Here is a 21731-nt window from a genome sequence, read left to right as displayed (position 1 = left end):
TTGCGTTAATTTGAATTATTGACAGTTGTAATTTAATAAATCAGAATTTTTTTCCTATTTGTTACAATATTCTGCAGTACAGCATACCATATAGTATAGTATTTTAAGTAAAATTTTATCGATGTATTCCCAAAGCCATTATCAACACTGAAATGCTGCCTCTTTTAAATATTATCTATTCACAATCACATCTAGGATGTCATATTTAACCTTACATTCTTTTTTATTTGAATGATCAGATTTATCCATATATTTCAAAATATGACATTATTTATGGCTAAAATACATTAAAACTAAAATGTCCAATAGGTGGGGCTAAATCTCTATCTTTGTCACTAAATTGTTCATTCAGATTCGTTGTTAACCTCATTTGTTAAATGCCTAACACTTTGTTTTAAAAAGTAACAACTTGAGAGACGTTAAAAGTCTATATTGTTGTGAATAGAGTACAGGAAAAGCCACCTGATGAGTTTTCAACATAATGTTTGTTTTATGTGACCAAAACTGAAAGCAGCCTTCCCCATACTTAAAGCTGAACATTCTTTCTGCACATGCGAGGACACTCAGAACTTTGAGGCTGGTTTAATAAATGTGTTTATAGCTTTCAACTCCCTGCAGGGATCCTGAAGCTACAACATCCATGCATTTGTTTCCCTGCTATTAAAATACAAATAGGTTTAATTTTACATTAGGCTATATGTAGATTAAAAAAGCACCTATTTTTACCTTTTTCCAGACCTTTCTGCTGAACTAAAAATTTCACAATCTGAATTTCTGGTTTTGAATTTTAGGATATTAAATTTGATGTTCTGAATTTCTTCATCTTGAATACTTGAAAATATTTTTAAAAACTGGATATCTGCAGTCTATGAAAACAGAACACAAAAAATCGTAAGTCTGAAAATTAACCTATAAAAAATTCAGCCTTGAAAAATTCAATTGTCTTAGATTTCAGATGTTCAATATTCAAGTTATGAAATTCAAATTCAAAATAAGAAATTAAAAACTATTTTAACAGCATACAAAAAAATCAGATTTATTAAATTACATTTTTCCTAGAGATGGGTTGAGGCTGGAAGAACATCCGCTGCGTAAAAACGTGCTGGATGAGTTGGCGATTTATTCCGCTGGGCGACCCTGGATTTATAAAGGGACTAAGCCGAAAAGAAAATTAATTTATAAATTACAATTGTCAATAATTCAAATTGACAAAATTCAAATTCAGATTGTTTTGGCCTATTCTTTTTTTGGCCTATTCACTGTACTATTTCTTAATTATTAGCTCCATGTTTTCACAGCCCCAGATTTGGTTTCAGCACTGACTAATCTAATTTATATGCACAAATATAATATTATATAGCTTCCTATTAAAATATAAGTTTAAAAGATAGATTTGTGAGGGGTGTACTAATATATGCTGAGCACTGTAACATTAAGCAAGAATTACCAGGATGACCCATTCCATTCAGCTATAATCTAAAGTGTGCATCCAATTGACACTTCATAATCCCTTGAGGCAAATAGTCTGATAATGGAAGTAAAGTGACAAAACTGGTGGGTCATAAGGCCACAACCAGGATGATATGCAGTAAAGTGATACAGTACATCTGAAATGCATTCATAGTACTCACATTCATAAAACCACATTTTGTTGCAGCATGTATATATATTTCAGATTCATTATGCAGTAGAGCATCAGAAAATTCACAGGAGTTCTAATATGGTAACCACTACAGAGCAGACACAGGACGTCAACACTATGTCAGATTAACTCTGTATGCAATGTTGTGGGGATGTAGCATTTTGGGTGGGAAGTGAAAATTGTGTTGCTGTAGAACTCAACGTTGGATTATGGTCACTTTCCAACGCAACCTAATATAACCAAATGTCTAATGACGTTACAGCTTGACGTGTGGACATTACCACTATGACATCTATCAGTTGTTGGATTTTGGTTGAATAAATATCAGTATTTGACATCAATATTATATTGGTTAAAGATGTTGACTCGACGTTGGATTTTGGTCTCTTTCCAACACAACATTGAATTTTGGTCACCCGACACCACAGCCTCAATCTAACTGAATACTAGCGTCTTATGATGACGTGTGTCTGCTGGGTATATTGCAAACCCTCACTATAAATAAAAAAAAACATACAAATCATGTTTCCACTGTTAATTTTCATTAGGGTGTGGGTTTCTATTTTAGGAATAGGTAGAAGAACAACAAAGTGTAATAAAAAGTAAAACTATTTTTGCTACGAAACAGAACATTTAATAATCCTGACTGCAATTTACAAAACAACAAGAAATACATGTTTGCATCAAGCAGCAAGAGAGGCTGTTTTGCAAAGAAACCAGAAGCCTGATACTTGATGTCTGACACAATTAAAATTACAACCGGCCTTGAAATATCATTAAATGTTTGGAGATCTAGTCATTTTTAGCTTGAAAGTTATTACTTATTCAGAAGATGTCACATAGGTGCATGTGTAATTCTTATCATATGAAATGTAGCAAATTAAAACCACATTTTAAAACTACTTCAAACCTACATATTTTTATCTTGCATATTCTACATGGTGTTTGAGTGCTGTGGTTTCGTAGTGCTTGCCCTGTTGGACAGATGTGAATGGAAGCAGATGAAGTGAGGTTCTGAATTGCTTAGCCTCACGCTGCCCTAAATCGCATGTACCCAATTACCAGAGCCACCGGAGCCTGACCTCCAGATTACGAGCAATTGGAAGGACATTTTGTTGTAATTTGGAATGAGGGAGTCCAATTTAGTGCTATTTTTCAGAAATCCATCATACTCTGAGGTGCCACGGTTCGTCTCCCCCTTCACCTCTCAAAATATAAGGTTTGCTTTTCTTTAATATATTTGAAGGTGTTTGTGTGAGGTGTGTTTACAAAGTGTAGGGAGTCCACGGATCCTTCCAGAACCAAACAAGTCACAGACCATATTATCTTTAAAAGATTGGTTGGTGCCTACATGTCTGAGCTTTGATTTCATTTTCAAAGCAATCCACAGGCACCCAGCAAAAGGTTATCCACAGGATGACTTGCCAGTCGCAATCACAACTGCCTGCTAATTAACTCTACACCTTAAAACTATAAAAGAGGCTCTGCACTCAAAACAACCGCACCCTGTAGCTTCTCTGATTAGACAAATCATTGTGTAGGCCCAGCCTACACCAAAGCCTATAAAACTTTGAACAAAGAAATTTTGTTGTCGTCTTTTGCAAGTCATCTTTGCCAGTCGTTGCTGGCTGGACGTTGCTCTTCTCGTGCCGTGGCTGTTACATCGCCTTGCCGGAAGCCTCGTTATATCACGGAACAACCGCGACCTTCACTTGCTGCCGGCTCAACCTCCGATCTGATTGTGCAACCGCTTCAACAACAAGCCATCAGGTCAACAAATCAGAACTTTGAAACTCCATCATAAATACAGAAACCATAGAAAATACTTCGAACGCCGCCTCGTCCAACATCCGTATTACTAGCAACCGACTCCAAGCTTCCCTGAAAGTAAGGAAACCCCTCTTCACCGATGAGAGAATTCGAGCACGTCATTGAAGTTGCTATGCTATCCAATCAGCTTTGCCGGCATTTCCCTTTGGACCAGTCGAGGAAAACAAAATTCCATCAGAACGCAAGTAACACAAACAAGGTTTCTATCCATCGCTGAAACTGGTGTGAATTATATTGAAGTAGTAAAGAATAGGGAAATTCTCTGCTTTTATGGTTTCTCTCCTTCTTAGCATTCTAGCAAATGCTAGAAGTTGAAACCACCCAGTCATAACTCTCCTCAAACTGCTTGTACATGTGTGTATCGATGTGCATTTGTTTGTTTTATGTAAATTAGATCGTTGTGTTATAGAGTAGCAATAAACTTTTGTTTCGTTTTAAGATCAGTGTTGGTATGTTGTGTGCTTTATAAGTCATTGCCTCAGCTTCAGATACTGCTACCTTGCTCATTAAAAAAAAAAGATACAGTTTTTATATTGTTATTGTTGGCCACGTAATAATATTATACAGGATTGCTTTACAATAAACATTCTATTTGCTGGACAAATACAGAGGTTAAGTGTAAGCTTTGAATAATTCTATGTGAATCATGTTCGATTCTTTAGATTTGAATCCCCAAAGTTTAAATGTGGTTCAAACCAAAGAGCTGACTCTTACAAAAGTTTGAGACTGCGTACTTCTCACTTAATACAAATTATATTTTCAGCATTAAGTACATGAATTTTAAAATGTTTAGTCATGTTTTTTTTCAAATGTGCAAGGGTTTTTAACCCTGACTTCAGTTGTGTACAGTATATACAGTTGAAGTCAGAATTATTTGTCCCCCTGAATTATTAGCCCCCTTGTTTATTTTTTTCCACAATTTCTGTTTAACGTAGAGAAGATTTCTTCAACACATTTCTAAACATAATAGTTTTAATAACTCATCTCTAATAACTGATTAATTTTATCTTTGTTATGATGACAGTAAATAATATTTGACTAGATATTTTTCAAGACACTTCTATACAACTTAAAGTGACATTTAAAGGCTTAACTAAGTTAATTAGATTTACTAGGCAGGTTAGGGTAATTAGGCAAGCTATTGTATAACGATGGTTTGTTCTGTAAACCAGGGATTCCCAAACTTTTTAGCCTGCGACCCCCAAAATGAAAATGCCAGTGACTCGCGACCCCCAATATCCTCTTAGGTGGTTATAAATACAGAAACCTTGCATGCAATGGCGCACACACACCAATAGACCCAAGTCTATTCTTTGCTTAGTTTTTTTTTTAATGTATGTCAGTGCTGTAAATGTGCCAGAAAGTTTAAACTGGTGTTATAAAATCAATCTGCTGCATCTAACGCTATTGCTGTGTCTTTAAAATAATGCACTTACTTAACTATTAGCTACTATAGTAACTATAAACGACTATTTTTTTTCTCCTCAGTAGGTTATGGATAAAATATGGTAATTCTTATGGTTTAATAAAAATAAGTAGATTTTTGGAAATCACCAGGCGACCCCCTCCTCGGGGGGTCCTGACCCCTACTTTGAGAATCACTGCTGTAGACTATTGAAAAAAAAGTAGTCTAAAGGGGCTAATAATTTTGTCCTAAAAATGGTGTTTAAAAAATTAATAACTTTATTTATTCTATAGCTGAAATAAAACAATTAAGACTTTCTCCAGAAGAAAAAATATTATCAGACATACTGTGAAAATTTCCTTGCTCTGTTAAACATAATTTGGGAAATGTTTTAAAAAAAATTCAAAGAGGGCTAATAATTCTGACTTAAACTATATATATAGGTTAACAGAAATACAAGGATCTGTGCAAGTCAGGTGTGTGCTACACATGCCACTAATGTGAAAGCCTGCTGGCTGATTTTGCTCATGCACTACACGCATACACACACACACACACTGCTTTGTGCTCTGCAAGTACGTGCGCTGTGAAAGAGGCGTGACACAGTTTCTGTGTTACGTGCTGTGTCTGCAGCAAGTCTTTATTTAAGAAATTTTACTACATTTTTCACAGTAATATTTGTGTGTAAATGCGACTTTGTTAGTTTACTCATATCTAACATGCGGTTTTATCTTTGTCGGGTTAAATGCTGAGTTACAGACCATCGTGAAGGTAAATACTGCAACCTACGATCATGATGTGTGTAAAATCATGATTAACTTAAAAATAGAGGAAAAAATATTCATTAGATGATTTTTCTTTTCGGCTTAGTCCCTTTATTAATCTGGGGTCACCACAGCGGAATGAACTGCCAACTTATCCATTATATGTTTTACACAGCAGATGCCCATCACTGGGTAACACCCACACACTCTCATTCACACACATACACTACGGACACTTTTAGCTTACCCAATTTACCTGTACCGCATGTCTTCGGACATGTGGGGGAAACCAGAGCAACCAGTGGAAACCAATGCGAAAACGAGGAGAACATGCAAACTCCACACAGAAATGACAACTGACCCAGCCGAGGCCTGAACCAACAGCCTTCTTGCTGTGAGGTGACAGTACTGCCAACTGCGCCACCGCAACGCCTTGAAAAATATATAATTGCTGTAATTTTACTAGGAAACATAACAGCAAATCAAACAGTCTGGGCATGCATATTAAAGTGAATCATTAAATTTTGTGGTTTGTTCTGATTGGCCTGCTTTTTTACTGAGATTTTAAACTACATTTTAAATCTACATGAGAATGGGAAAACCATGTTTGAGAATCATTGTATGTAATTTCCATGTACTGAACTCTTATTAATCAGGTATGCCAAGGTATATCCAGATTTTCATTATATGGCAGCTTTAAGTACAGCAGTATTTAAACTATAGGATCTCTGCAAATTGTAAAATACCTGAGTATCATGTTTCCCAGCATTATTTAAGAATTATCCAAAGAATTATGCATAAACATCTGACTGTCTGCTCATTAACATTTGCGTTTATACAGGGACTGAGTCATAGGCGTTTGTCAGATTAATGCTAAATAAATGCCTCTCTTTTTCATCTACCTTTCACTCTCTGTCTCATTACATATTTATTTATAAATAATGTCACTGTTCAGCATTCTGATGAATCCATCACTTGCTGAGCGTTTTGGGGTTCTATTCGTAGCCAAACTCTTCCTTTCTACTTTTTCTTGCCCTGCAGCTATGGCTACAGAGAGAGCACACGCTGAATAAAGATGTTCCCTCATGCCTGCAGATGGGCTATGATGCACTTCTGAGGAGAGCATATGCTTTGCCTTTGCTAGAGTCTGTAGCTCCAGGACTGCACCAATATAGGACTTTTAAATTTTTTATTTAATTTGTTTCTGTGGCTATTGGGCTCAGTGGTAAGAACTCACAGCAAGACGGTCGCTGGTTCGAGTCCCGGCTGGGTCAATTGACATTTCTAAGTGGAGTTTCCATGTTCCCTCATGTTAGTGTAGGTTTCCTCCGGTTTGGTCTAGTTTCCCTCACAGACTTTATAGGTGCTTTATAGGTGAATTAAATAAACTAAATTAGCCATAGTGTATGAGAGTGTTTGTATGGGTGTTTCCCAGTACTGTGTTCCGGCTGGAAGGGCAGAGTTAAAATAGTTGGGTTAAAAGTACGCCAATATGTAACCCAGTCATAGGTTATTATAGGACCTTCCCAACTATTAGTTATTTTAACCAAGTGCAGTAAGTTATAGACCGGTGAAAAAATTATGCCAAGCTATTCATAATCCTGGACCAGGCTGTATCCTATGCAGATGCTGTGGTGTCATGGAGGAGCGGTAAGCGTGAGACTGATTCCTGAAAGACTACAACTCCATACATGCACTCCACTCACACACACACCTGTTCCAAGTTCCGATGATGAGCACACAAACAGCCAGAGGATCATTACGATCATTTGCATCTCGTTTATATTCACTGTGAACAGCAGCTACGCTAATTATTCTCTATTTCCACCTGGGGATACTCATTGTGAGGCCCTCAGACAATGCAGCACCATTGATTCGATCTAAGATCAGCAATGAGATGATCCCAAGGTTTCCAGAATCCTGGAACAGGCCGTATTCTGAGCAGCTGCTGTGGTGGTCACGGAGGAGTGGAGAGCATAAGACTGATTCCTGTGACGCTCCAGGGATAGACGAGTCCTCCGGCGCCTAAACTGCAGCTCTGCACAAGACGTTTGGCCATAGGAGCAATGATTGTGCCCAACTGAGCCTGGTTTCTTTCGAGGTTTTTTTATTCTTCACTTTCGCCAATTGGTGGAGGTTTTTCCTTGCCGCTGTCGCCACTGGCTTTCATGGTTTGGGATCTGTAGAGCTAAGCATCAATGTATTTGCTCTTCAGTGTTTGGACTCTCAGTAGTGATTATAAACCACACTGAACTGAGCTAAACTGAACTGAACCGACACAGTTTCAATTTACTACGATCTTCTATGTGAAGCTGCTTTGACACAATTTACATTGTAAAAACGCTATACAAATAAAGGTGAATTGAATTTAATTGAATTGCTGAGTCTTGTTCATCTGTCAAGTTAATATTATGATGAGGTGTCCTCGCCTTGTCCTGCCATGTTTTTGACCCTAGACTTGTTTGTTAGTTAGTTTGTTCACGTTGCCTGCTGCCTGCCTGTATTGACCATTCGCCTGTTATTTACCACGACTCTGGATTCCCTGTTCAACCGTTTGCCTCTGATTGGGATCATTGCCTGTTTGACCATTCCCTGTTTTTAGATCCGCACTTCCCTTGTCAGCGTCTTCCTTGTGACAGCACCAAATATTTAACCCAAATGAATGAATGAATGAAAATGAATGAACTGACAATGCCTTCAGTAAACAATACACTCATTTATAAAAAAAAATTGTTTTACATCTTGCTAAGCTTGAAGTTTATTTTTAATAGCATAATTCATTCATTTCAACACCTGCTTAGGAAATAACATTTTATTGAAAATTTTAAGCACAAGCTTTCCTCCTCTTTTCCATACCAATGTGGTAGTGTAATTAATTTAAGACAAAAAGGTTTCTAAAGAAAAGAAATATTTGTTTAGTGCCACCCTTTTTGTAAATCTGTTTCAAATCATCTGCCATTATGTGCATTTAATCTGGTTGTGCCTTTTGCAGAGCTCTGTATTTGCGTGCACCACCATATATTATTTTCTGCTGAGATTAATGTGTGCCATTTGGCACCGTATTGATTTGGTGATTAAGGTAATAAAAATAAATGCCTCTGTTGGTGTGCAGAAGACTATATTTCTCTCAGATTTACTGAGAGTTCGAGAAGTAGAAGCCATTTTGTTTAGACAATATTTGGATGAGTCATTAAAGTTGTAAGGAGCAATTTCAGCACCGACTACAAGCTTCCATTCTTCTTCTTTATTGCATTTTCATGGCTGGGTTAACTATAATAATCTTAAATCATAAGGTTTACAAAGAGGAGGCTAGACATTTCTCATCAACATTCTCGCAGATCGATGACAAGAGGGTCAGCGACAATTACATACTGAACTGCGAAAGACAGTTGTTGAATTTGCCAATTACTCTGTTGGCAATTGTAGCAGGATGGAAGGTGCTGTTTCTTTTTTATTCAGCTCAGAATAAACAACAAGTACAGTAAGTGCTTTTTAGTCTCGATTCTGAGCTATACATGTGTTTGTAAGTACCTTACCAGCAGTATTCCTGCTACAAATCTGCACACTGACTTTTTCTTACCAACAGTGCTTTGAGAGGATCAACTTTGATGGTATAAATGGACTGCGGTGAAATAACTGAGTCATGCTGAAAAGCTGCAGAAAAGGCTTCTCGCATTTTTTTTCAGAGGCATAGATTAAGTGCAGCCATTTTGATCTGGCTTCTCAAATAGTGTGTTCCCAGTGAGATATAAATAAAGGAGGAGGAACAATCAGGATGTTGCATTTCATTTGTCATCTGCATGCTTTTGGGTGAGGCTGGAGTCTATGAAATGATGCAAAAGTACAGCTAAGCTCTCTAATTTCTCTTCAGAAATATCTGTTCGTGCTTCTGGTGTATAGATTATTTCTTGCTTGTTTTGGATTTGATAAGAACAAAAAATCTTCACTTGATTAACTGATGACCAGATACACTGAAAAAAAAAAGATTCATTGGATTTACTAAATATTTTAAAGTATCTGGTTGCGAACAATTTATATGAGCTGAATTTAAACAATTTATTTGAACATTATTAAATTTTATTTGTTTGTTTAAGTTCCGGCGGTGGCTCAGTGGTTAGCACTGTCGCCTTACAGCAAGAAGGTCACTGGTTCAAGTCCCGGCTGGGTCAGTTTGTGTTTCTGTGTGGAGTTTGCATATTCTCCCCTTGTTGGTGAGGGTTTCCTTCAGGTGCTTCGCTTTCCTCCTCAGTCCAAAGACATGCGCTATAGGTGAATTGGACAAACTAAATTGTCCAATTGAATGTAAAAGTGTATGGGTGTTATCTAGTGCTGGGTTGCAGCTGGAAGGGCACCCACTGCGTAAAACATATGCTTAATTAGTTGCCGGTTCATTCTGCTGTAGTGACCTCTGATAAATAAGGGATTAAACCAAAGGAAAATTATTTTTTAATTCAGCCCATATAAATTGCAACCAGTTACCTTAATTTTTTTAGTAAATCCAACAATTACTTTGTTATTTATTTAGGAAAAGATTGGAAAAGATCCCATGATAAATTCTTTGTGGTTTCTAACCTGTTATATTTTCTATAAGACACTATATTGGTGATCAGTTTTACATTTGATTTTAGACTTGTATGACTCTATATATTCAAAATACACAGTCTATTTTAAATATATAAGGCACATATAAATTCACAGAATAGAGTAGTCTTTTTTTAAAAATCAAATAGACCCTTTTCACACTTCTGGGTTTCTCTGTAGCGGAAGTCTTCATATTTGTGAAAACTTTGTGTGAGACTGATGACGGCAGCCAGAGGAAAGAATAACTTCAAATTTACTGTCCTGCCCCATAGACGCTGCATTAAAAAACCCTCGCACAAGCGGTAATTATTTTTTGTTATTTGAAGAAACGATGATCTAATACATACGTAAGTACACATACATGCTCATACGTTAAAAAATATTTATATATATATTAAAAACTTTAAAGGATTTAAGATGCTGATGACTGTTCAACACGTCATAACAGGCTTGTGAAAAGGTTCCATTATACAACTTTTAGCTGTTAAAAAGTAACAACAAAAAAAATATAACTAACAGAAGTGTTTTATACCCAGAGAAATCATACTAAATGCAAGTAAAGTGTTTCAAATAACTTTTGTGAATGTTAAATGTTTTTATAAAACAATAACTGGATTAAAAGGTACACTGTAAAAAAAGTTGACTCAATTTAAAATTTTAAGGCAACAAACTTGACATTAGACATTTTTGAGTTGACTCCGTTTTCAACCCAATACTGCATTTGACTCCATTTAAGTTGAGTAAACTCAACGATGTCAAGTTGAGTCAACTTTTTTTAAACAGTGTAGTGGATTGGAAGTCTTTTAGTGTGTCATCAAATACTCTATGTATGCCTAAAACAATTTTTGGGCACAAACTGTTCTACCAAATTATTTTTTTACAGAAGTGTCTTCTGTACATCATTGTAAAATGTATAAGTCATTATGTCATTGTTTTTGTTCAGAAAAAAATATATGTCTTTAAAAACATAAACCAGAACCATTCTAGTGTACAAAAGCTGTAATATTCTTTTATTGTATTGATGGTTGAAAAAGAAAAGAAAAACCTAAATATTGAATCGAATATGAAAACATATTCTTTATCATTCTGCAACAATGTAGATTTAGATGCCATCTTATATTTTGTAAATGGAGAGAAGTATTAGGCCTGTAAGAATAAGTCTGACTGCAACACAATAAAATGGGATTTGATTTTGTTAGCATGCTTAAGCACAATGCACTTCATCCAGCTATAGCCGCTTACTGGCTAATGATATGTCACTTAATGCAATATCATCACTTTAGTTTCCTCAAAACAGCTAAATAAGGGAAATTGTTGCTTAAATTGGTCAAATGCGGCTCTCACTATCTCTCATTATACATTCAGCGGATTAAGCTGCACTGAAGTTTTCATACTCTGTTCTCTTTACACCTAATGACAGCTGCAAAAGTGTGAAATGTCACACGGCCAGGTTTGTGTTGTGCCTAAGAGGCTGTTCATTTCACTTTCTGTTATCTCTCTCAAGGGAAAAATGCTCAAAACGCCGCTGTACTGCTTAAATCAGCAAAACATTTCCCACAGCTCCCCGTCACAGTTTCTGCTTTGGTTTGCGTGGCTCTTGCAAACACAACAAAACAGTGGCGAGTTCAGAATTTCAAATCTGACAACAGACATATAACCTGAAAAGTAATTGCAGATTCTTTCTAAAAGGTTTCTCTCTAGATGAATATCTGCCTTGTCATAAAAGTTGTCAGATAATCTGAAGTGTGAGAAACTGCTGTAGAAGCTTTTAGGGACGTCATCTCTCCTGGTTTTCAGAATATTCTGCTTGCTTCAATAGAAGAGAAACTGTAATACTCTTTTTGTTAATGTGAGCTTCAGAATCGGCTTAGTATTGAACATTAAAATGAAACAAATATATAGATTAGCATGTAAAAATATCATTCTTCATTCAGCAATTTGATTGACATTTGCAGGAAAAGCCTTTCATAAATTTTGTTGAAGTACTAGTTCACCCAAAATTTACTCACTGTTTACTCACCCTCATACCTTTGTGAGTGTCCTTTTTTGAACATAAAAGAAGATATTTAGAAAAATATTCCATTTCAGGGAAAACAAACATGGATGTCAGTGGTTACAGGCCTCCAACATTTTTTATACCCTTTTTTGTGATCAATTGAGCAAAGAATTTAAAAAAATTTTGTGATGAGTAACGGTTGTTAAGTACAAGTAAATGATGACAGAATTTTTTGTTTTGGGTGAACTATCTCTTCAATGCCTCAATTTCAGATATTAAACTCAAAAAGGCCTCCAAGTTGACTACAGTTATATTATGACTAAAGTTGACTACAGTTATTTGCCCTATATATTTATTCTTTACTATATACATTATGCATATATGAAGACAAACTACACATAAGTCACTTAATGAATTTTATTACTAAAAGTCTACAATATTTTAAAAATGTAAATTCACAATCACACTGTATAAAAATTTCTTGCTGCCTTTTTTGTTTAATCTAATTAGATAATCATAATAAATATCAATGTATATGAATCTAACAAAAAATATCAAACTAAACCCGATTAACTTGATTGAAATAAGGTAGCATAACATTTCTCATGACATTGCAGTGATCTTGAGATCATTTTAGTGTATGCAACATAAAATGCACATGAGTGATTGTACTGTATATACTGTATATATGTGGAATGGATAATAATTTAAAGTAGGGCTGCATGATATTGGACAATTGTGATATTGCAATATTACATTTTTCTGTGATTTAATATTTGGCAGGGCTAAATTTGTGGCTAAACTAGCCAGATCCGGATCCTGCACCTCTGAAATTCGAAATTTGATCTGGTTTTACCGATCCTTCTCCTCACACAATAATATCCAGCTGCAGGACCGCAGTACCACACACGTTTCAGGCACACACAATCCAGCACACACAATCTAGGCAAACCTTATAGTTACTACAGATGTTATTGTTATTAACGTCTTCTCGAACCTTGTCATCAATATAATTGTATATATATTGTTAATAAATATTATACACAATAAACAATAGTGTTTACTATGCAACAATACAGTTAGCCCACGGTTCAATACATACTGTACCTCAACACGGTTTTCGGTTCTGTTCGGTTCTCATGGTTTGATACGTTTTTATTTTTGATTTATTATTTTATTTATTTTTTTATAGGCAATAGGAACAGTAAGAGGTTAAGAGGAAAAAAATAAAAACGCTTTATTGCAATACTCATTTTTTTTTACTTAAGCCAAGAAAAGTACACTAGTTCCTTGTTTATTCTATAAAAAAATGAACACGGAAATCTCACTGCTGCTGGTAGCCCATGTGCAAACTGGGAAACACATAAAATCCTACACTTTGAAAATAAACATACATGTGAAGTTAATAAAGATAAATTGGCCATTTCAAATAAACATATTTTTACTTAAGTAAACATAAATAAACCATCTTAATTATCTCGGTGCTGAAAAAATGCGAGACTGTAGTCTGCAACGTGGATCGAGTGCTTTTATAAAATGACAAAAGCCCACATCTCCCATCACCGTAAACGGCTGCAAATCTTAAGCAATAAACACCCGCACTGCCTTTGTTATTTTTATGTGTTTCTCTGAACCAGTGGGGTATGTTTGCTTGAAGGATTCAGCGAGGGATTGTTGCTATTTGGAGGACTTTATTACCTTTTCTGCTATCCTGCCTTCAGACAGTGATATTGCTGGGTGATGGGAATGCAGATGTGCAATCATAGTTATACGTGTAAAACAATGCTTGCACAGTTATTTTTTGTTCACCGTTGTTTCTTTTATTGGCATTATTCTTACCGGCAAAACCGAAATGTCCTCAAACAGCAGATTTGAAAGACGCCGGTGCTTTCTGTTGACTTACTTCGCCGGCACTTCCTTGTACTGTTGCCTCACTTCACCGCCACTCGCCATGTTAAAGTGTGGAATGATGGTTAAGCTCCTCCTAACTTTAGAGCATAGTGATTGGATATTTACTCGCGGGGAGGAGTTTTCTTATCTCAGCTCATGTACTTACAGGCACACACAGTAAATTCGGGGAGATATGAAACGCACATAAAATTATTAAACGCAAAACCAAGAAAACCGCAATTCACAAGCTCGGATTAAACCGTGGAGGTCGTACCGTACGGTTCAATATTATATTGAGAGCCGTGACATCCCTTGTGTTTACTATTTCACAAATATTGCGATCATTCAATATAATAAACTGAACAGTTTTCTATCAGTCAAAATAGCTGATCAGTCATTATTATCTGACAGAGTCAATATAGCAAATACTCATTTGATGGCCTTGCTAAACGATTTAAATTGGACAGATTTCATTTATATAATGGATTCATTTATAAAGAAGCAAATAATAGCAAGTTAATATGTATAGGCAATAATACATTATAATACATGACGTACTTCATATGTAATAAAAATCTTTTAACATGTTATAAAGGTATAACACTATATTAATATTTTACTCAAACGATTTAATAGTATTTATTTGTTTAAATTTCTAATGACTTTTTTGTTGATGATTTCCCAGAATAAATACTACAGTAATTTATAGTAACCAAAATATTGTTTTTAAACCATAAAGTACTGGTAATTTGTTGTAATTGTAGTTGCAACAAATTTAGCATTACAAACAAATTAACTGTTAATAGTTAATTAAAGTAATAATAATAGTAATAATAATAATAATTATTATTATTTATCTATCTATCTATCTATCTATCTATCTATCTATCTATCTATCTATCTATCTATCTATCTATCTATCTATCTATCTATCTATCTATCTATCTATCTATCTATCTATATATATATATGTATATATAAGCAACATCACACTCGTAGCATTGTGATATGGCTGTATATCGGTATAAATGGCCGATATACAGCCATATTGCACTGCTACGAGTGTGATATTGCGTTTATACAACAGTTTGACAGCATAATTGTGTATATAAAAACAAAATCAAACACGCAGAGTTTCAAAAACCCTTTTGTTTGAGGAACTACTTTCTTCCTCATTTGATTCAACTTATAAGCTGCATCTTTTGAACTTTAGATCTGTAGTGTCTGCTTTTTGCTGGCTGAATGTGGGCGGAGTAATACACAAAGGGTAAAGAGGCTGTAGAAGTTCTGATATTACAGAATATCGCACGGCTATCAGCCAATCAGATTTGAGAACCAGACAGAACTGTTGTGTATATATATATATATATATATATATATATATATATATATATATATATTACATATATATAAACAGTTTAATAAAAGATAGTTAAGATAAAATAATAAATAAACTATAATATATATATATATATAGTTTAAATAATTGACTTTACAAATTAAGCAGCATACAGTTTCACAAGATGGTTTAAATACCTCAAATTGACAGTTTTCTGAGAAGTCTAACAGTATTCCGGTACAGAAATTGAATAATCACAATGCAAAAAAATGCTTTTCTTACTTTGCTTTGTATCTTTTTAGTTGAAATATCTAAAACTCTTTGATTAAGTAAAAAATATTGTTTAGTTTTCGCCTTCGGGAGAAATAAGTCAAAAGTTTTTCCTTTATGTCTAGCTAAATGATCTGGCAATGGAGTAGATCTTATAATCTTATTTTCACTTTGAAATGTAGATATTTGAGATAGATACAAGATAAAAATTCTAAATATCTTTGTTACACCTCCAAACATCATGCTTTTTTGTGCCCAAGTGTTCAAAACTCTCTTGAAATGCGCTCAGTCAGAGGCCTTGAAAACAGATGCAAATGATAAACCTTTACTCTATTATGGTAGCAGTGACTTTACAAATCCTTCTATCCCTCAAATCCTCCTGGTCAAATAAAATTAAGATTCAACATGGCAAATCTTGTGATGTGAGTATTGTAGATGTGCACATTGCGATATCGATGCTGAAACAATATATTGTCATTATTGTGCAGCCCTTATTATAAGATTCTACTTTAATGTCAAACTAACTTGTTGAAAAAAATATAAATAAAAAGGTTAAAACAGACTCTACTAAAAATCTGCACTAGTAGTAAATCTGGAGTGGCATGCTTGAATAGTGGCTACGACTCTACTGAAAGAGTTTTTTTTTTTGAAATGTCAAATGACAATGTAGATTAAGCACTCATATCACGTATATGACATGTTTCTGATGACATGCTTTTGACAAGCATGCCATGCTTTTCTGAGAATAACTTCAGCGGCGTGTTTTGTGGCAGTGTTTGAGCATTGAGCATTTGAGCATGAATCTGATGTTTGTGGTGAACCCTTTCTGTCTTTTCATTGTTTTAAGGTCATTTGTAGGGCATCAGCCCCAGTAGAGTAGCTATAACCCATGACAGTGATTGTCCTTGTGCTTCCTCCTCATCAAGTCATGCATGTCTTGCGTGTGCAGCAACCGCACGGTGTCTTTACGAACACAGTTCAAGACCGAGAAATAGATCCCAGTGGGACTTTCTGATCATAGATGTTGGCGCTGCTCCCATTATGGCTGTCTATTTTATGCTCTGTTATGTGTGCATCAACTAGATATATAATGTCTCTGCAGTGTTATTAGGATTGCTTGGTTTTATTACAGTGTGGGCCAAGAAATGGTGATGATATAGGAAAGAAGCAGTTAGGGCTCCGTATCCTAGCGTTTCATTATCTGCTTGCTGGAGTATGCATCACTCAAATATATGGATTATGGATAGCTCATGCAGTGTGTGGAAGTTAAAGACCACTAGTTTTTTCACCAACAAGAATGGTTTTTAGGCAATTATTTCTGTTTTTTGGTGTAGTGTGTCAGTAAAAAATGATCAGTTTAATTGACAAATGTTATTTTTGCTATTGAAAAGATAGTTTACCCGAAATGATAATTCTGTCATCATTTATTCACCCTTCACTTGTCAAAATCTATTTGAACACAAAAGATGATATTTTGAAGAAATTTTGTAACCATTGACATTCATAGTAATATTATTCTTACTGTAAAAAGTCAATGGTTTAGCTTTCTTCTACATATCTTCTTTCAAGAGTTCACACTTAGCTGATGATTGATTTTAAAGTGTCTTTGGCATGCTGTCCTAGGAGAGAGTCCTGAACTCATAAGATCCTTGAGCCCGGGGATCCCTCTCGTTTGCAGGGCGAGAGGGGAGTTTGAGCTCAGGTAGATATCAAGAACTCCCCTGGTGTTTATGGCTAACGACAAATTGGGGACTGCTGTGGAGCTATCCTGCTGACTAAGAGCCCATTTATGGTGGGATGGTGGGAGGAAACCGGGGAACTCACACGAGCACAGGGAGATGTAAACTCCACACAGAAATATTGACTGGCCAGTGGTGTAGCGGATGGGCCCACAGTCACATTCTTGCTGTGAGGCAACAGTGATAACTACTGGGCCGCCAAAAAATTATAAATAAATAAATGAATGAATGAATGAATAAATAAATAAATAAATAAATAAGAATTAACTAAGGTGAAGCAATCAAACTAACAACCCCATGGCATTTATATGAAGCTGATATTGTGATGCTGGTCTTTAAGATACGTTTTGTGTAAAATTTATTCTTTTTTTTAAACTGTATACTTTTTATAAATGTTTATTTAGTAATTTCACAGAATGTTTATTATTATTATTGTTATTATTATTTTTTTATTTTTTATTTTTTTTAAACAATTAACTGTATTGGTCTGGCCCTCTAAAACCACCCCAGAGTCTAATGTGGCCCCTTGGGAAAATGAATTGCCCACACTTGCTATGAGGTGTCGCATGCATTTCAAATGATCTCCAGTAAAGATTACTGTTTCCACTCAAGTGAAAATTCAACTCAGGCAATCCTCATCTTTTTAGTCCAACACTTATGCTTTTATAATTATCCTACCCATTTCCCTCACTAAAATGTGCAATGAACCAAACCCAGCAGGCAAGAATGTGACCTGGAAACGACTGTCTGTGATTTCACCAGGGACAGCAAGAGTTTGCTGCAGGTTTTATCGCAGCTATCTTACCTCACTCAGCCCAGAGCAGAAATGTTAAATACTCTGACACCTGAGTTCTCCAGTGCGGAGACATTTGCAGATGTTGCAGGGCTCTGGTCCTCAGAGAAGGAGCCCACTATCACATTCGAGGCTGGCGGCTGGTGAACAGAAGCTGTACAAGGGCAGCATGTGGCCCTGAGGTAGAGCAGACGATCACAGAGCTACCGCTGTTCATATCGCTCAGTAAATAGAGCATGACTGACTTTCTGGACAGAATTCAACGCAGAAACACAATAAGTGGCTTATAAACATGAAAAATTTAACTGTCTGCAGCTGGGAAAGCCAAAGAGTGATGTCATGGGATTAAGTTAGTCTGGTGTTTACTGCCTTGCTGTTGTAAACCGTCCGTATCATCCTCATGACTGAGCTAAAAACATTATTTTCTTTGTTGGCTTGATCAAAGAAGTGTCAACTTGGCCATTCCATACATTGCTTTAGGTTTCCAGGGACGTCTGTGGCAATAATATCTCTGTAGGGCAGAGCATATTCAAATTGTGCATTTCTTGCCAATGTATTGAAGGGATAGTTTACCAAAATGTTACATTTCTTCCCCCTTGAGTGCTTCAAATCATTCTAAATTTTAATAGCAAATAAAAGAAGACATTTTGAAGAATGTTGTAAACCAGAAGCTATTGACTTCCATTGAAGGAAAACAAATATGATGGAAGTTAATGCATGGCTTAAAGGGAACATTCCATAAGGCTTCTTAAAAGTTGTGTAAATGTTTGCACTTAAAGTTATTAAAATAAGGTTTTTGAAACCTTTGTGTAATGTTGCTAAAATGGGTGAGAATTTATAATAACTACACATTATGAATCATTTATTAAGCATTAGCAATTAGTTCATTCATTATGTGCTAAGCATTAACTCTACATTAATAGACGCTAGTAAGCAGTTTCTAAATACAGCTTCAAATGCTGTATTCTTGACTTATAAGCACATTTATAATGTGCTTAATGATTGTTATTTCATACTTTAATGATACTTTTTTTCATTACTTAAGTATTGGATTATTTACAAACCTATTTAAGAATAATTGGTGCTATTTTAAGATCTTTCAGAATGCATAAGTAAATGATCAATAAACTATTTAAATTAACATTATATAACTTATTGTTCAGGTATATATTAATAGTTGATTTGTATATAAATATATGCTTAATTAAGTCAACAATATTCAGTTTTGTGACCTAAATTGAGGACTGTTTATTCTTTATAAATCCCTTATCAATGACAATAGAAAGTTCAGTTATATTTTAAACAGAAAAAAAGGAAATTAAAATATTTATTTCTATTCATTTGGAGATACACAAATAAAACTGTTTTACATGAAAAATAAATCTGTGCAATCTTATCAATCAATCAACAGTACAATCAAATGTACTGTACTGTTTAAACTGTGCTAAATAACTTTAAATTGTTGTATCATAATATATTGTTAAATTAATATGTTGTTGTTGTTTTATCCAATTTTATTTAATGATATTTATTTCTAATTTTATTTTGACACTCATGTTATTTGGCAATGATTAAAGTTTGCAAGATTGCAAACATTTAATGTTCATCCTCACTTTAGAATAGGTCACAAAACTGCATGAAGTTAATGAAACATTTATTAACATACAAATTAACTATCAGTATAGGCCTGAAGAATCAGACATAAATGTTCATTTGAATAGTTTAATAATCATTTACTAACTCATTTTGAATGATTCTAAAAGCCACCGACTACTCTTAAAAATAAGTGATTTGTAAATAGTGAATTTAGTAATGAACAATTAATAAGTATTAAAGTATGAAAATACAATGATTAAGCACATTATAAATGTGCTTTTAAGTCAAGAATGGAGCATTTGTATCAGTATTTATAAACTGCTTATTTGCTAATGCTTAATAGATGATTCATAGTGTGTAATTATAAAGTGTTACTGAAAAATGTTTTTAGAACATTGATATTTTGTGGATGGAATGTTCTATTTAAATAAAATAATAAAGTTCTGAGAACATTAATATAGAATAAAACTAAAATGTTATGAAAATGGTTTAAATAATGTTATTAACATAAAAAAAACAACTTCAAACTATTTTAGCCAAAAATAATGTGAATACATTGCATAAAAAAAAAAAAAAAACTGGTCGTTTTGAATGTTCGTTTAAAGTACATTTAAAAAATAATGTTATTTATCTTAATGGCAACAATAACAGAATGTTTTTAGAACCTAAAATTTTAGCTGGGTGGCTGCCAATTTTTAAAAGATCTGCTTTTTTATTCAGCACAAGAAAGAAGCTCAAACAGGTTTGGAACAATAGAGGATGAGTACAAAACATTAACAGAATTTTCATTTTTTGGTTGAACTATTCCTGTAATGACTGCACATAGTGTGGATTAACATTCACATGTCTGTTTTCGCATGTGAAATGACACAGAGAAAGAGAGAGAGAGAAACGTTCGAGGTTACAGAAGTAACCCTTCGTTCCCCGAGGAGGGGAACGGAAGTGCCATGAATGGGAGGATTCGTATCAGAAGCCGCTTATCTGGAGAGTATTGAACGGGCCAATGAATGAAATTAATTGGCAGCGTAAGCTTGCGCAGGTGTGCGACATCTGCAATCATCTCAGCATATAAGCACACCTGAAGCCAGCAGACGCCATCCTTTTAAGCTGAAGAGACTTTCAAACAGCTAAGGGACAGTCATTATGGCGACGGAATATGGCACTTCCGTTCCCCTCCTCGGGGAACGAAGGGTTACTTCTGTAACCTCGAACGTTCCCCTTCGGTTGGGGAACTTCAGTGCCATGAATGGGAGAATATGGAAAGCGCCATAATGACTGCACCTTACCAACACCCCCGATGAGGAGATAGTCAAGCAAGCGTGACGCACCCACATCATGGGGGGCGCGGTCCTCCAACGTGTCCCTGGCCCTAATTTATCCTACTTCAACAGAAGTTTTACGGATTTAGATATATTTTTTGGGAAGTCGTGAGCATCTAGATAATTCTAGGAAATACGACAGTACGTTGGGAAGCGTGCAATCCCGATAGGGAGGACGCTGCGGAGGCCATCCGTTACCCAAGGGGGGGATAGATGGCAGAATTTACCTATGGACTAGCCCTAAAAAGGGGGAGTACGCATAGCAAAGAGTGGTTAGCGGAGAGGGAAGACACGGGTCCGCCCAGGGGGGGGACTTAACCGTGGCGGAATAAGCATATGGGATCGCCTAGTGGGGATCACGCATAGCAGGCACCTATACCCAAAACGCGGGCTGACCAGCGGGCAGACCTACAACGAAGTGGGCCAGCAAGTGACTCCTCCGCTGAGTCAGTGCTGGGGGCCACGGAGGAATCTGCAGGGCTCACCTGACGGGGAACTTTACTGACAGATAAAAAAGGCGCACGTACCTCCGTGTTAGGGAGAATGGCGCAGCAAGCGTGTTTCAAC

The 21731-nt window shown here is 35.5% G+C and overlaps 2 long non-coding RNA genes across 2 annotated transcripts in view; both read left to right on the top strand.

The window, feature by feature from the left end:
* Positions 1–21731, top strand: part of LOC147838848 (uncharacterized) — a 161620-nt gene that overhangs the window by 37453 nt on the left and 102436 nt on the right. The gene's annotated exons all lie outside the window — the stretch shown is intronic.
* Positions 527–5703, top strand: LOC147838851 (uncharacterized). The gene is made up of 3 exons (XR_015520501.1): positions 527–3872; positions 4341–4927; positions 4964–5703. It is a non-coding gene; the product is annotated as an uncharacterized LOC147838851 (long non-coding RNA).

This window comes from Danio rerio, chromosome 21, assembly GCF_052040795.2.
Source record: "Danio rerio strain M-AB ecotype USA chromosome 21, GRCz13ab, whole genome shotgun sequence".
NCBI classification, from domain to species: domain Eukaryota; kingdom Metazoa; phylum Chordata; class Actinopteri; order Cypriniformes; family Danionidae; genus Danio; species Danio rerio.
Note: the sequence above shows the minus strand (reverse complement) of the source record. Positions and strands in the feature narration are given on the sequence as shown.